Consider the following 16,178-nt stretch of genomic DNA (forward strand, 5'->3'; position numbering starts at 1 on the left):
ATACTCAGACAAACACCAGCGATGACATGGCAGCTCTATGGAATCACAGGGGACCTAGGCTCCTCTCTGCTTTGCCATCACAGAGTCTGGCTTCACTTTCGTGGTCCCATGTGGCCATTATGGTTCAGCCATTACTTCTGCCTCCCATCCCCCTACGGCAGTTCGTCTTTTCCAAAGAAGGCTATAGAGATCTTAGATGCTCTTTTCCAATACGACCTTTCCAATGTTACACCAAAAAATGGAGTTGTTTCTCTCCCTCTTGAAGACGGCAGGTTCTGTTACTGCTTTGACCGGTAGGATATGGCAGAAACAACATTGCGCCAGTTCAAGGCATATCTTTAACCGAACTGGAAGCGATCGCTCCAGTTAACCGAACGAGCGATCGCTCGTTACAGCTGGCCTGTGCTTAAGAAATGTGACTTCTCTGAGGCCATCAGGCTGTGATAAGCCCAAACATTGTAAAACAGTTCTGAAGAGATACCATGTGAAGTGAGACGAAAAAGCACAGAAATATCGGACGTATGAGTGAAGAACCTATCTTGGAGTGGACGATCCAGCCCTGGCCAGGGGAACGATCCAGCCAAACCCTTCTTGAGTCCCTGACCCACAAAATTGCGAGCAAGGTAAAACGTTTGCTTTAACCCATTATGTTTCTGTGGTTTGTTTAATCACAATGTGTAACCTGAGCGCTTCTCATTGAAGGAGTTCTTCTCGACAGCTTATGTAATGTTTATTTTTGAGACAGAGACAGACTGAGCATGAACGGGGGAGGGGCAGAGAGAGAGGGAGACACAGAATCCGAAGCAGGCTCCAGCCTCTAAGCTGTCAGCACGGAGCCCGATGTGGGGCTTGAACTCACGGACCGTGAGATCACAACCTGAGTCGAAGTCGGATGCTTAACTGACTGAGCCACCCAGGCGCCCCTGGACAGCTTATGTAACTCCTGGCTTTACATTTTGTTGGCCCAAACTTAGTCACATGGCTAAGACCTAGAAGTCTGGGACTTGTTAGTCTCCTCTGGGCTGCAATGTTCCCAGTGAAAAATCAGAGCTCTCTACTAAGGAACAAGAGGAGAACAGACGGCAGGATTGAAAATAGCAATCTTTGACACAAGTTATGTCTACACCAGCGATTCACAAAATGTGTCCTCAGGACAGCAGCAATGGTATCACCTGGAAACTTATTAGAAACGCAAATACTCAGATCCCACCCCGGACCTCCTGAATCAGAAGTGCTGGGGAACGAAAGTTTGAGAACTATTGACCCACACTTAGAGAATAGGATTCTTCCTGGTGAAATGTCAGAGACGGTTGATGATCTTTTAAAATCAGGAACAGAGAAAGATGTCTGGTATCACTGCTTCCATTGAACATCGTACTTCCTGTTGTGGTCTGTGCAGCAGGAAAAAGAAATAAATGTTATACGAAATATATAGAAAAAGATAAAACTGCCATATTCACAGTTGATATTATTTTTTTTTTAGTGTTTATTTATTTTTGAGACAGAGAGAGACAGAGCATGAATGGGGGAGGGTAAGAGAGAGAGGGAGACACAGAATCTGAAACAGGCCCCAGGCTCTGAGCGGTCAGCACAGAGCCCGACGCGGGGCTCGAACTCACGGACCGCGAGATCATGACCTGAGCCGGAGTCAGCCGCTTAACCGACTGAGCCACCCAGGCGCCCCAATATTGTTTACACAATTACAAAAAAAAAAAAAACCGAACAGATTTTCTGGGTAAACTGATTCTAAAATTTATATGGGAAAATGGAAGTTCAAGAAGAGTCCAGATGTTTTTGAAGAAAAGGAAAGAGGTGGAGACAATTGGCACTGCATGGCTACACCAAAATTTATTTGGAAGTAATCAAGATAGTGAGGTATTGACACAAGGATAGAAATATGCGACTGGAAGAGACAAGAGAGCCCAGAAATATGGGACATGTGTCTAAGTGACAGTGGCATTTAAGATTGGAATGGAAAAGAGAGACGAGGAATTAATTAGTTCTGGGTCAATTGACTTCATTCAAAATGACAGTATTGGGTCCCAATATCACTGCAACAAACAGTATCCATTCCTATTTGGTTAAAGACTGAATGTAAAAAGCAAAACTTAAGATTTTTGGACAAAATCATAGGAAGATGTCTTTAAGGCTACAATACAGAGAAGAACTTCTCGTACAAGATGTAAAACACACAAATCATACCGAAAAGGATTGATGAATTCAACTACATTACAAGTTAGAATGTCTACCCAACAAAAGAAACCATTAAAAAAAAAAAAAAGGACAAGTCACAGACTGGGAGAAGATATTATATAACATATAACGAATAAATAATTAATATCCTGAAAATATAAAGATCTCTTGACACAATCCAACAGTTCTGTATGCGTGATATGTTTTACAACATAAGCATAAGACTGAGATTTTTTACTGGATAAATCTATATATTTAAAATCTATACATCTCTATTTGTATAGATTTAAAATAAGATGCAGCTAAAGAGAGAATTAGCAGAATTAGTTGAATGGTAAAGTAGAAATGAAGAAATTATCTGAGATACAGCTCAGATATCCAGAGCTAGAAACTATGAAAGAGAAATAAAGAGGCATAGAAGGAACAAGAAGTTCTAGGAAGTATATAATCAGAGTTCCAGAAAGAAAAGACTAAGGCAGAGGAAATATTTGAAGAGATAATAACTAAGGCTTCCCCCAAATTTATCAACAGTGGCACCCACACTGGAGAACAATTTGTGAATACGTACTAAAGTTGAGTGGGTTCGTTCCCCAACAATCCAGCAATCTGACCCCTAGGTACGTATATACCACCAATAATGTCTTGCACATATGTACAAGATGATATGTACAAGAATATTCATGATGTTAGTGTTTATAATTGGAAAATACTGAAAATATTCATCAATATGAGAGAAGATAGATTATATGTCCACATATTAGAATACCAGGCATCACTACAAATTAATAAACATATGTCAACACAAATAAATCTTGCAAAGATTTTGAGGGATAAAACCAAGGTCAAAAAAGCCCATGATACAACGTCATTTATTTAAAATGTACAAATGGGTAATACAATAAATATCACTCAGCGATGAATACAAATGTATTCGAAGTATAAAGAAATGTTCAGAAATACATAAACACCAAACTCAGGATGGCGATTTTTTGCAGGCAGAGTGAGGAGAGACAGAGTTATGATCGGAAAAAGGGCACATAGGGGTCTTTAATTGTGTCGATAATGTTCTCTTTCTTAAGGGAGAAGGCTCACAAGTTCTTTACATCACTTTTTATAGCCTTTTTTATGGCTGAAATATTCCAAAATATACTTTTAAGCAGCTAAAATGCCTTTGAGAGATAACTGAGGATGTCCAAGAATTGGGGCTGTTTCAACTGAAATGTGAATATAATAGTTTCTGGAGACATTTAACGATTCATAAAATACAGTTTATCCACATGTTACTCTTGACTCTCCATCCTCCTTTCTCCCCAGAAGACACTGAATTTCCTCCGGGCGGCCGATCTCATATGTTTTCATGGCACGTATGTTCCCCTTTCTCCCAACGTTCGCCGTGTCCTCAGCGTATAAACATCCCCAAGCCGCTGCTGTCTTTGGCGACTAAATAAGAAACTCCTGTCACTTACACCTGCTGTGAACGTCTTGCCTCCCCTCTCACCAGGAGTTCTTGGAGATGCACCTTCTACTTCCTGTCTCCAGCGCATCGCTTCTACTCGCTCTGCAAACCACTCCTCTCTGGTCCCTTTGCTGAAAGAGCTCACACTTGGGTTACAACAGTCACTTGAAAGTCAACTCCGGGGTAACTTTTCGGTTTAACAGACTCCGGCTGCCCTTGACGCTGCTGATCTCCGCTGGCCCCCTGAACTTCTTTGGTCCCCTTGGTTCTGAAATCCTCATCCTTGTTCTCCTCACACCTCTTACTCCTCTTCTGTTTTCTTCATAGTCTCTGGGTTAGCACGTTTTTTATAAGTCAGGTGACCGAACGCGTGTGGGTGCATTTCTGAACTCTGGTCTGTTCCGTTCCTCAGTTTGCCTCTCCTTGCGCCAAAACCACACGATCTTAGTTACTATACCTTCATAATTGACCTTAATATCGAATAATCCAAGAGCTCCAGACCTGTTTCTCTTCAAGATTGTCTTGGCTATTATCAGGCTCTTAGAAGTCTTTTGTTTCCCCCTAGATCTGTCCCCAAAATTCGGGGGAAATTTTTGAAATTCTAAAGTCTGAGAATATCTTAGTTATTCTTAGTCATGTGAAGGATTAATTTCGGGGACAGCTTCTTCAGAAACTTATCATCCCTGCCACACGTGCTTAGGCTCCCATTTTCTATGCACTTATAATCAGTGCACATTTTTCCCTAGAGATATTTTGGGGAATAATAGCAATTATTTATGTGTTCATTATAATTATTTTTACTCGCTATCTCCCGCAACCCCTACGCATTAGGTATTATTATCCCATTTGATAGATCAGAAGACTGAGACCAAGCAAAGTGAACCTACTTGCCTTTCACACAACTGATAACGTTTTAAGTTTGGCATTCAAATCTGTCTGATGCCAAAGCCTGGTTTTATTTTGTTTTTCTTTCACTCTTTACTCCTCCTCTTCCAATGACACAATAGACTAATCACAGAATTGAAACTGAGGTTGTTCGAGATTCGATGCTTACCTATAGTTTCTGCACTGGAGACCACATGACACTCAACATCCGCAAAGAAGGGCTCACTATGCTTTCTTATTCTAAATATAAATATTGCTCTATGTCTGAATCACTTATTGTTGAGTAACAAATCCCCCCTCGCTGACCCCCAGAGCATATTGACATCAAACAACTAGTATGACATCAGGTTGGAGAATTCCGTGGGTCGGGGCTCAGCAGGAAGGGTTAATTTCTGCTCCACGGCTGTGGGGCCTCAGCTGGGGAATAAGAGATGGCTGGAGGCTCCTTCATTGATATGCCTGGTGCCTGATCAGACTCCCAAAGGCTGGGTTCAGCTGGGGCTATCAGGCAGAGCACCCTGATGGGGCCTCTCCATATAGTGTGTGGCCACGGGGTTCCAGAGAGGGAGCATGTCAAGAGAGCAGGCATTCCCAGAGCAAAAGGAGGACACTGCGGGAACCTTCTGATCTAGCCTCCAAAGTGCCCCAGCAGCACCGACATCGTCCTCCATTAGCCAATGCAATCAAGGCAGATCAGATGCGAGGGGCAGGAACACACAGCCCGCCTCTCAGCGGTAGGAGTCTCAACAAATCTGGGGCCATATCTTAAAACCACCAAGGTTTATGAAAATATCAAGACTTATATCATGCTTTTGATATCTGAGCCCCTGTTTCCTTACGGCTAGTATTGGATCTGGGAGTGATGCCTTCACAGTATCCATAGTTAGATATATTCTGCAGGAGACATGTGACTTTTCAATGGGTTCCCATCACCCCTCACGACAGGAGGATGTGGGGTGGTATTAGAAGCAAATTCTAGGGGCGCCTGGGTGGCGCAGTCGGTTAAGCGTCCGACTTCAGCCAGGTCACGATCTCACGGTCCGTGAGTTCGAGCCCCGCGTCAGGCTCTGGGCTGATGGCTCAGAGCCTGGAGCCTGTTTCCGATTCTGTGTCTCCCTCTCTCTCTGCCCCTCCCCCGTTCATGCTCTGTCTCTCTGTGTCCCAAAAATAAAATAAACGTTGAAAAAAAAATTTAAAAAAATAAAGTAAAATAAAAAATAAATAAAAAAAATAAATAGAAGCAAATTCTAAATCTCCCATTCCTCTCTTCTGGAATTTTCCCATTGCCGTGAACCATGAAAAAAAACAACAACAAAAAAACATGGCACCGCGTGGTACCCAAGAAATGTAACCGGGAGCTTTTCCCTGACTCAAGAGATTTTATATTAAATTAGGATAATAAGAAATATATGGAGAGATACTTAAATGATATTAAATAAACATGTTAATATTTCATTTGAAGAGTAATAGGGTACATTTACTGAGTACTTAACTTACCACTTGTCAGCACGGTGCTCAGAGCTTCTTTGATCTTTCACGATTCTGTGCCCTTTCACTCAAAGCGTGGTCCTCAGACGGGCAGCATTAACGTCACCTGGGTGCCTGTTAAAAATGCAGAACTTTGGGCCCCAGCCCAGACCTCCTGAATCAGAATCTGCATTTTTAACAAGGTCCCCAGGTGATTCATGTGCCCATGAAAGCTTTAACACACTGCTTTATGAAGTAGGCACCATTACCATCTGCCCGCAGAAACTTGCTCAAGGTGCACAATTTGGGGCTTGGCAGAGCCAGAATCCAGATCCAGGTCTGATGGGTTCCAAAGCCCCCCACGCTCCTGACAACGACTCCAAAATGCTTCCCAGTAATTCTCAGCACCATTTCAGCAAGGGCTTTGCCACATGGACAACTGTCGTCTGTTTACGGGGAGGTTGTGAAAGTCTTCCACGGTGCTGAAAAAAAGAGGCTCAGGAACAGGTTTCTCCACCAAAGCAGCGCTGCTCCGTCCTTGCCCAAATTGTTTAGCCCTCTGTTTCCCCTGAAAGATTGAAGAGTTCCTTAAGAGATGGGGCCATTGCCCTGTCTGTTTTCACAGCTCCAGAAATTAACACAGAAGCTGGCACGTAACACATGATCTGCTCCTTATGGGCTCGTTCATGAATCAACAATAGACCTGTTTGTTCAAGTGATCTGCATAGGATGCGGACAGTTAACTGGAAGCTGATGCGATTTTGCAATAAGAGAAGGTGCATGGCTTTTCCCTGGCGTTTGTTACAAGTCCAGGATTTCAGCTGCAGAAAACCAAGGCACAGAGCTGTGCTTGGCTTGTCAGCGCGGCTTATCTCTCCATGCAGGCAGCCCCCAACCTCAGCCAAGCAGTGGAACTTTCTGAGAAATGTTCTTTCGTTCCCGGCTCTGGAGCACAACTCCTCTGTGGCTATAATTAAACCCCACCCGATTTAGGAAGATCACGATCTGTGAAATGCCAGCAGGCTTGGGCCACAGATCTCTGTGGCCCCTCCATTTCTTTTCTCTCTTTCTTTCTTTCTTTTCTTTCTTTCTTTCTTTCTTTCTTTCTTTCTTTCTTTCTTTCTTTCTTTCTTCTTTCTACTCTATTATATCTCATCTCTTCCTATTGAGAAATCTAAGGAGAGGGCATGGACATGGAGTAATGGTGAGTGGTTTGAGCCACCCGATGCCCCGGTTTGCCCAGGACAGACTCTGTTTATGCTTGGTAGTTATCAACAACATCCTCTTTCACTGTCAAAAACGTCTCTGTTTGGATGATAGATTAGATGGTCACCCTAGTCACTGGGGCCTCGTGATGCCCTGAAGTTACCTCAGGCCAGAACAGGGCCAGTCCCTCACACAGGGATCTGCTTTCTGAACTGGCAAATCATCCATCGTGGGCAATTTCTGGAAGAATGGTCTTCCCGTCACCTGCTGCAGTCCGCCGCGGAACTGCCGGGGCCCCACCTTGGTCCTACTCAGTCAGAAGCAGGAGCTTCCTTTCCCCCAGGGCCTTAGTCCCCAGGACACATCCTCCCAACACTGGGCACCCAGAATCCTTAGTTTTCAGTCTCAAGGCCTCCAGCTTCCCAGCACCCCTCAGCAGTGGCCTGAAAACACCACCCTTCTTCTGCGCCCCACAGTGCTATTATTAGGTGGTCGCGTCAGAGACTAGAATTGCGATCCCCGGCGGCCCTTTGATCCCCCCAACGGAGGAGAGAATCGCCGGAAGGGACAGCCCAGCCTGAAGTTAGATAGTCCGGTTCTCTTTTCTCTGGGCTCCGGGGGACTGCAGGCCAGCAGGAAGAAGCTGAACTATTCTTAGCCAAGGTGTGGGAGCCTGGCAGGAGCTTCAGGCACTGCCCCAAGGGTCAGAGACAGGAACTGGCCACCCACTTTGGCTGCTTCCCACCCCCCTTTCCTTTGGCTGCCCCTCACACAAGGAAATGACCACCACTCTCCCCTAACCCAGCAGCAACTATGGCTCAGACTTGGCCACCCCCTCGGTCCCCTCAGCAGCAAGCTTGTCTCGGCCTCCCTCGGACGGGTCAGTGTGTGGGTACGGTTAGAGATGGGAGAACGGTCTCGGTTCCTTCGTGGAACCCTATCACTCCACAGATGCCAAGGCTGAGCTCCAGAGCGGGGGAGAGATTTGTCCAGGCCCACCTGGATACTCAGGGTCTGACCCAGAGCTCTAACCAGTGCCGGGCTGGGTCACAAGCTATGGCAGCTATAAGGTTGGGCTAAGATTTCCAAGTGCCAGGCAGAAGGCATAGGCTATCGGTGACAACATCCTGCTAAGTCCTCAGAAAAATGGAAAAAAAAAAAAAAATAGGACAAGATCACCAATTGTGCTTTTGTAGAAAGGGTATTCTTTTGAGTTTATGCTCTTATGAACTTGAGGTTGGAAGAAAACGGCCCGCTTTTTATGAAAACGACTGTGCTAGCATACGACAATCCCATGTCAGTCCCTAACATTAAAACATCTCGGGGCGCCTGGGTGGCGCAGTCGGTTAAGCGTCCGACTTCAGCCAGGTCACGATCTCGCGGTCCGTGGGTTCGAGCCCCCCATCGGGCTCTGGGCTGATGGCTCAGAGCCTGGAGCCTGTTCCCGATTCTGTGTCTCCCTCTCTCTCTGCCCCTCCCCCGTTCATGCTCTGTCTCTCTCTGTCCCAAAAATAAATAAAAAACGTTGAAAACATCTCTTACTGATGTGTGAGCTAAAAATATATATGTGAACCAATCAAGCAGAGAATACTGACCAGAAAATAAGGCCACGGTTCATTCATTCATTCAGTAAATATCCAGAGGGTCCGCTGCTGGCCTGCGTTGTGCCAGGGCACAACATACACATGGCTTCAGTCCTCGTGTTGCTTACAGCCAGATGGGGATGACAAGGGACAAACAAGTAAACGCGTAACTGTGAAATGTGATGCATGCTACAAATGAGCTTTTGAGAGGAGGGTGCTGTGAGAGAGAACAGAAGGGACCGGGTGGGGGGACTTAGTTTCCATCAGGTGTTCAGGGAAGACTAAAAGTTGAGGAACCATTTTAGAGAGAGCAATGGGGCAAGAGGAGCGAGCGGTTAAAGGGACGGCTCCAGTAGAGATGTGATGTCGGAAGAGACCTTGGCAAGCTTCAGGGACCTGAGACAGCCGGTGTTGGGGAGAGTGGGTCAGGGGGCCCGATTCGGAGAGGTGGCAGGCAGGGTGGAGGCCGGCCCCTTCAGATCTGATTGGCCCCCGTGAGGGGTTTAGCTTTTCTTGTAGAGCAAAGGGAAGTCATTGAAGCATTTTCAGCAGGGGGATGAAGTGGCCCAGTTTTAATTTTAAACATATTATCTCTGCCTGCTGTGTGAAGAATGAATGAATAGGGGAAACACAAGAATGGTCAGAGGGAGATCAGATTGGAGGCCACTTGTATTCCAGGCGAGAAATGCAGGAGATACAGAGAAGTAATAGACTTTCCTCAAGATTATGTTCTACTTGTAAGCAAACACACACACACACACACACACACACACACACACACAATGAGTCAGATTATTTGGCACATTCAATATAGTCATATGTTTGGACACAGGGTTTTAGAGACAAGAGCTGAGAACACTCCAGGACCGGCCCTCTCCCTCTTCAGTTCTAATCCTCTGGCTTTGCTGTGGGGTCTTCAGATGGTCCTGTGCTCACTCCTCTAGGTCAGTACCTCCTCAGAGGAATCCGCCAGGCCCTGTCCCTGCTGTCCCCAACCGGTCCTCCCCAAGCTCCCCAGTTTGGATAGGGCCATCTCTAGAGAAAACCCACATCTGGGAAGCAGCTGCCTGGCCACTCTCACAAAATCATCATCTAATCCAGTTGAAGCTGGAGTGCAGTGAAGGCGTGGAAAACTAGGAAAAACATGAAGCCTGTCCAAGATGGGATCTGGGTAGAGTGTCAGGGGTACCACCCCATCTTTGGAGACATGCCTCCGGGGTAGCCCTGGGGACTTCAAGTGGCCTTTGTGCCTTCCTCTGATCCCTGCGAAACCAGATGTGTCCCACAGCTGTGTACCATCTGCTACCCTCCACCCCAGAGGAAGCTACAGTTTGGGGGTTAAAGAAGTGAGGGGAAGACAGTGACTCTTCTTTGGCTCTGGAGGGTGAGTTATAGGAATGAGTCTAGACTTCCCACGAAGTAGGCAAACGGCCTGGAACCCATCTGCACCGTGGCTCCCCCAAAACTCTCTCCTGGCATGGAAAACGAATTGAAAGGAACCTCAATGTCCTGGGGCTTTCCAACTCCTTTCCTACTAAGCTGTTCATAGACTCCAGCTTAGAGACCTCCTCTCTCCTGTTCACTCTACTCCCTGCCCCTCTTCCTTCCTCCACACCCCAAGCACTTGCACCCCAAGTTTCCAAACGTGGATCATTAGAAGTCCTGCAGCATCTAGTCAGGCTGACATGCAAACCTCCCCAAAGGAAGAGAACTGTACTCCCATCCAGTAGATGATGTTATCAGCCCCCCTCCCTGAGCGCAGAAGTTTGGTGCGGCCCAGACATATGGATCTTTTTAGAGACTCATGCAATTTGGCAACCCCGTTTCACACCCTCCAAGGCCTGCTGCTCTGACATTGCTCTGCTGGGAGTGCACCGGGAGAGGGAATGCACAGCTCTTTTTAGGCCCTTGTATTCTTGTTCTTCCCTGGTCGTTTCTCCTGGCAACTCTCTACTCAATCTGGAAAACAAACAGTGTTTCTCTCCTGGTTCAATCTTTGGCTGAAAACAGAAAGGAGCTGAGAGAGACAGAGAGAGAGAGAGAGAGAGAAGGAAAAGAGAAAGAAGGAGAGAAGGGACGAGGGAGGGAGAGAGAGATGAAAAAAAGGAAGAACACAGAACTATACCAGCCAGTCTTCTAAGACAAAGACTAGAAGCTCCACAACCAGCTACACACTCTGCCTTGCTCCTCCTCCTCCTCCTCTTCTCCATCTCCAGTCACTCCAGGGAGGGCTATTTGCATCCCCCAAGTCTGTGTGGCTGGTGCTGCTGGATTGTGCAGTGCACAGCCTGAGCACTGTCTACTTCGACCCTGCCTCCTCCATCAGGTAATCCATCCCGAGCCCCCAGATGAGTACATTCTGCCTTGCTCTAGATGCTCCAAAATGATGAAAAATGCTTCTGTGGAGACCAAAAGATGTCTCTGAACCTTGGCAGGTTCACACTTGCCCCCCGCCTTTTCCCCCAGCCAGACACACAGGAGGCTGGCATGTCTCGGAGGGAAGGGAACTTTCTTGCTGCCCCTGGAAGAAAGAACGACTTCTCTGCTCAGAAAGCAGCAGGCAGAACTGCCAAGGAAAGTATTCTGGCACTCAGAGATCATCTCCCAGCATGAGACGTCTGGTGACCCCCAACTGGGGCATCTGCAAATTTTGAACCCTCAAGGGTGAGGCCATCTTGGATGAAGATGCGAAATTAGGAGGGTCCCCAAAATTCACAGCAATTGGGTAGTCCTTGAGCCATTCTCCCACCCTCTGCCTCCAAAGTGGTCTCTTCCGGGCCCCAGGCCCAACTCAGAAGATGAGAAGTGAGAGAAGTGCGAAGCGAGGAATGCTTTGCCTTTTTCTTCCCGAACCAGGCCTGCACCAACCACCTTATTTTATTTTTGATGGTTTCAAGACAGAAAAGGCCTCTATACAAAGCGTAAGAGTCAATAGCTTGGGACAGATGTTTCCTTTCCAGCCACATTTTCCTGCCCCGAGTTAAAAATAGCTACCCTCTTTGCTTTGGCTTCCGTAAGATGTATGTTATTAATGCTCTCCATTTGGATTTCCAGAGACGAAGATTGATGGGCCCCTGGATTTTCAAGCCTATTGGCCCATGAACTAGAGGCAACATTGGGTGCGAGATGACCCAGCCCCTTGACAGAGGTTCCCTATACCTACCTTCAGGTAGCACCGCAGAGAATTTCCCACGTGAAGAAGGCAGTTTGCTAAGCAGCTCCACTTTTGTTTCTCCGTAAAGTCTTCCTCTTGGAATTTTCTTGAATCAGTTACACCCCGACCCCCAGGGTAGTCTGGGCCCTCTCTGATACTCTAGCTTGAATAGAAATATAAATACTGCCCAGCAGCATTCATGAGCAATGTTGAGATAGGCCTGCCTCATCAGGAAGATTTATTGAAAGCCTAGAAAACACACACACACACACACACACACACACACACACACACACAAGGGAAATGAGCAGAGACAATGCCAGAAGTGCAGACACACTCACATTCACAAACAGTGGATGTCTGACCCACTCTCAGAGAGCTGCTTCCCAGGACTTAAAGGATCCTTACCCAAGTTGTCCTCACCACAGACACGTTCACCCTTTAGTCAAGCTGTGTTCAGGGATCACAAGGCTGCTGTCATAGACCATCCAGGTCCTGACAAAGCTAAAGGAAAGAACTATAAATGAATAACTGCCACACTTTCACCTTCTCAAAATGAAAATAGTTTCGCTGATTATATTTGTTTGTAAAAGTAACGCATAGATGGCTATTGTAAAACCCAAATGTACAGGTTGCCTACAGAAGTGGAGAAGAAAGTGATGTTCACCCATAACTTCGTCACCAGAGACAATCATTGTGTATGCACGGGATGCATGTTATCGCTTCACACGCCGACCTTTCCCCTCTTCCCGCAATAAAACGGCATCACACTGTGACATGCTTTTATCTCCACTTACGTATCACCAGCTCTTAAGAGCTGCAGTAATGCACAGAAAAGCTATGGATTGTGTGCAAGTCTAGCTGAAATGCTCCATCCTTTCTCTCTTACTCAGAAGCTTGTCCCTTAGGAGCAAAAACTGAGATGGGAGCCCCAGGCCAATGCTTGGAGGGGAGGGGGGAATGAGACATTACATTTTACGCCTCTTTTCTAATCATCATTTTTGCCTTTAATGATATCCTCAGGGGCCTGTGAAAGATGCCAACAGATGATCTCGGGCGCCTGCACTGGGTGGTCAGCCCAAGCTCACTCCCTTCTAAGGAACAGCCCCACCCATTCAAATGCAACTGAGGGATGTTATATCAACATCAGAATATTCTCCAACCTACTTAAAATATGCACATGTGCATTTTAATGTATATATACATACGTATACATACAGAAGTAATTTGTGAAAACTTCTGTGACTTAAATATTTGTAACAAATTAAGACACATTATTCACAAACAAGTAATGATACAGATTAAAAAGGGAACATACTCCAGATAAAGACAGATTAATGAGACAAAAGGAATTTTATCAGTAACAATTTGAAGACTTTGATAAATACATAATTTCCTAGGAAAATAAGAACACTTGCTCAAGAAGAAATTTTTTTTAAGCTGAGAACTCATAACAACTAATGGCAACAGTATTTTAAAATGGTCTCACACTAAATACCAGGTCCAAATGATTTCATTGGCAAGTTCTAACAAATCTTTAAGGAAGTAATCATACCAATCTTATAAAAACTCTTCCTGAGAATAGAAAAAAAAGAAAGAAAAGAAATACTTTTCTTTTTATAAGACTCATTTTATAAGGACTTTATAACCCCAATACCAAAATCAAACAATGACAGAGTGATGGAGGAAAAAAATACAGGCTCATTTCATTTGTGAATACAGAAGCAAAAATCATAAATAGAAGATTGGATTCACAAATTAAATTCTACAGTGTATAAAGATGATAATAAGCCATGTCAAAGTTGGCCTTAATGCAAAGTTGGTTTAATGTTAGAAAATCTATAAATGTAATTTACTATACTACCATATTAAAAGAGAAAAACCATATATCATTTCAATAGATCTAGGTAAGACATTTAAAGAAATCATAGTAAGTTCATTATTAAAGACAGAAATCTTTTAGTAAATGAAGAATAGAAGGGAATGTGTTTAGCATGAGACAAATTTAATAAAAAATCCAGCAAATGTAGTCCTAAGTGGGGAAACATTAGAATATTCGCCTTTAAGATCTGAAATGAGGCCAGGAAGTAGAAGATCACACAGCTTTAATCTTTGTGGTGGATGTTCCTGTCAGTACATTAACTTAAAAAATAATAATAATAATTCATGGGGGCGCCTGGGTGGCGCAGTCGGTTAAGCGTCCGACTTCAGCCAGGTCACGATCTCGCGGTCCGTGGGTTCGAGCCCCCCGTCGGGCTCTGGGCTGATGGCTCAGAGCCTGGAGCCTGTTTCCGATTCTGTGTCTCCCTCTCTCTCTGCCCCTCCCCCGTTCATGCTCTGTCTCTCTGTGTCCCAAAAATAAATAAACGTTGAAAAAAAATTAAAAAAAAATAATAATTCAGAAGAAGGATTGGAAAGAAAAAATGAAATTATCACTATCTGCAGTTGATATGATCATTTACATGGAAAACCCAAAGAATCTATAAATACTTAGAAATAGTAGGAGAATTTCACAAGGTAACTCAATAGAAGATGGATATAAAACAATGAATTGTATTTTCACACACCAGCAACAAAAATAATTAAAAAGAAGATACTATTTATAATAGCATTAGAGGACATCTATCACCCAGGAATAAATCTAACAAAAGATGAATTAAAGCCACTACAGGAAAAATCATAAACTTTAATGAAGACCCAAACAACGGAGAGCTATGCCAAATTCATGGAAGGAAAGGTTTGGTTCTCTCCAAATTAATCTACAGAGAAGTTCTAATCAAAATCCAAAGGGCTGTTTCGGGGAAGAACCTGATAAGCAGATTCTAAGGCATATGGAAGAGTAAAGAGCAGAGAACAGCCAGGCCACTTTTCTGAAGAGAATTTAGAGTCTCACTTGCCCTACCCATATCAGGACTTCCTTGAAGCTGCAGTAAATCAGGCAGTGGTAAAGATACACACGGTGACCAATGGATAGAGTCCAGGAACAGGCCCACATTTATATAAAATGTTGGCATAGGGCAGAACGGCATTTCAGATCAGCATGGAAAGGAGAGGCTACTCAGTAAACAGAGCTGGGAAAGTAGTTATCTGCATGAAACATACATGACACTGGATTAGGGCCAAGTATTTACTCTGAATCTCTTAGTCCCAACCCCACGCGTCTATACTCTCCTCTACAATGCTGGATATATACACTGTGTGTTTGCTCCATTCTGTGAGAACATTCAATTCTTCTACAGAGGCCAAGGAAAGCAAACAAGATGGGCAAAATTCATCAGTTGTATTAACTACAGATAATAAGTAAGCAAGTCTTGTGAGACAGAGGCAGAATTCAGATGTGCTAAAAATAGGTAGCAAGTTTGTAATCTGCGAAGACATGTAAAAATAACTGGGGGGGGGGGGCAGTTCACCTGGGTGGCTCATTGGTTAAGCTTCCAACTTCTACTCAGGTCATGACCTCATAGTTTGTGATTTCGAGCCCCACCTCCGGCTCTGTAGTGACAGCTCAGAGCCTGCAGCCTGCTTTGGATTCTGTGTCTCCCTCTCTCTGCCCTTCCCCCTCTCGCACTCAGTGTCTCTCTCTCTCTCTCTCTCAAAAATAAACATAAAAAGAAAGAAGAGGAATATACTGTAAAAAGGGTGGAACAAACAAGATTATTACTTACAGGTAGAAAGGGATAGAAACATTAAATCATAAATCACAGGGTAGACAGCATACCATTTAAGGGTTGACAGCCAGGTCATTATCTACCTATTGGTGCCACCATTCTGACTTCTGTATGCTCTGCTTCAGAAATGCTGAAAAGGGACAGAACATGGACTAGCCGTGTGAGCAGACCTGTGGCCAGGCCAATCTGTCCTTGCACCTCCCAATAGAGCAAGCATTGGTTGCGAACCAATTGGTTGCAACATTGGTTCCATCAATCTTCTATCTACTTATCCCTTACTGAACCTCAATTCTTGTCCTCATAACTACGCTACCAGAGCATAACACAAGAGAGTAGGGTCCATTCACCCTGCTTGCTTCCTATCCCAAGCAGGTTAACCTACCCCCACTCTTTCCTCTTGTTTCTGACTGTATGTTGTTTTTTTTTTTTTAATTTTTTTTTCAACATTTATTTATTTTTGGGACAGAGAGAGACAGAGCATGAATGGGGGAGGGGCAGAGAGAGAGGGAGACACAGAATCGGAAACAGGCTCCAGGCTCCGAGCCATCAGCCCAGAGCCCGAAGCG

General features: G+C 44.8%; 1 long non-coding RNA gene across 1 annotated transcript; it reads right to left on the minus strand.

The window, feature by feature from the left end:
• Window positions 1–3,048: 3,048 nt before the first annotated feature.
• Window positions 3,049–7,059, minus strand: LOC111556186. Its single transcript, XR_002151248.2, has 2 exons — window positions 6,032–7,059; window positions 3,049–4,391 (listed from the first exon to the last, which is right to left on the minus strand). It is a non-coding gene; the product is annotated as an uncharacterized LOC111556186 (long non-coding RNA).
• Between the last annotated feature and the right edge of the window lie 9,119 nt (window positions 7,060–16,178).

Source organism: Felis catus, chromosome F1 (genome assembly GCF_018350175.1).
Source record: "Felis catus isolate Fca126 chromosome F1, F.catus_Fca126_mat1.0, whole genome shotgun sequence".
NCBI classification, from domain to species: domain Eukaryota; kingdom Metazoa; phylum Chordata; class Mammalia; order Carnivora; family Felidae; genus Felis; species Felis catus.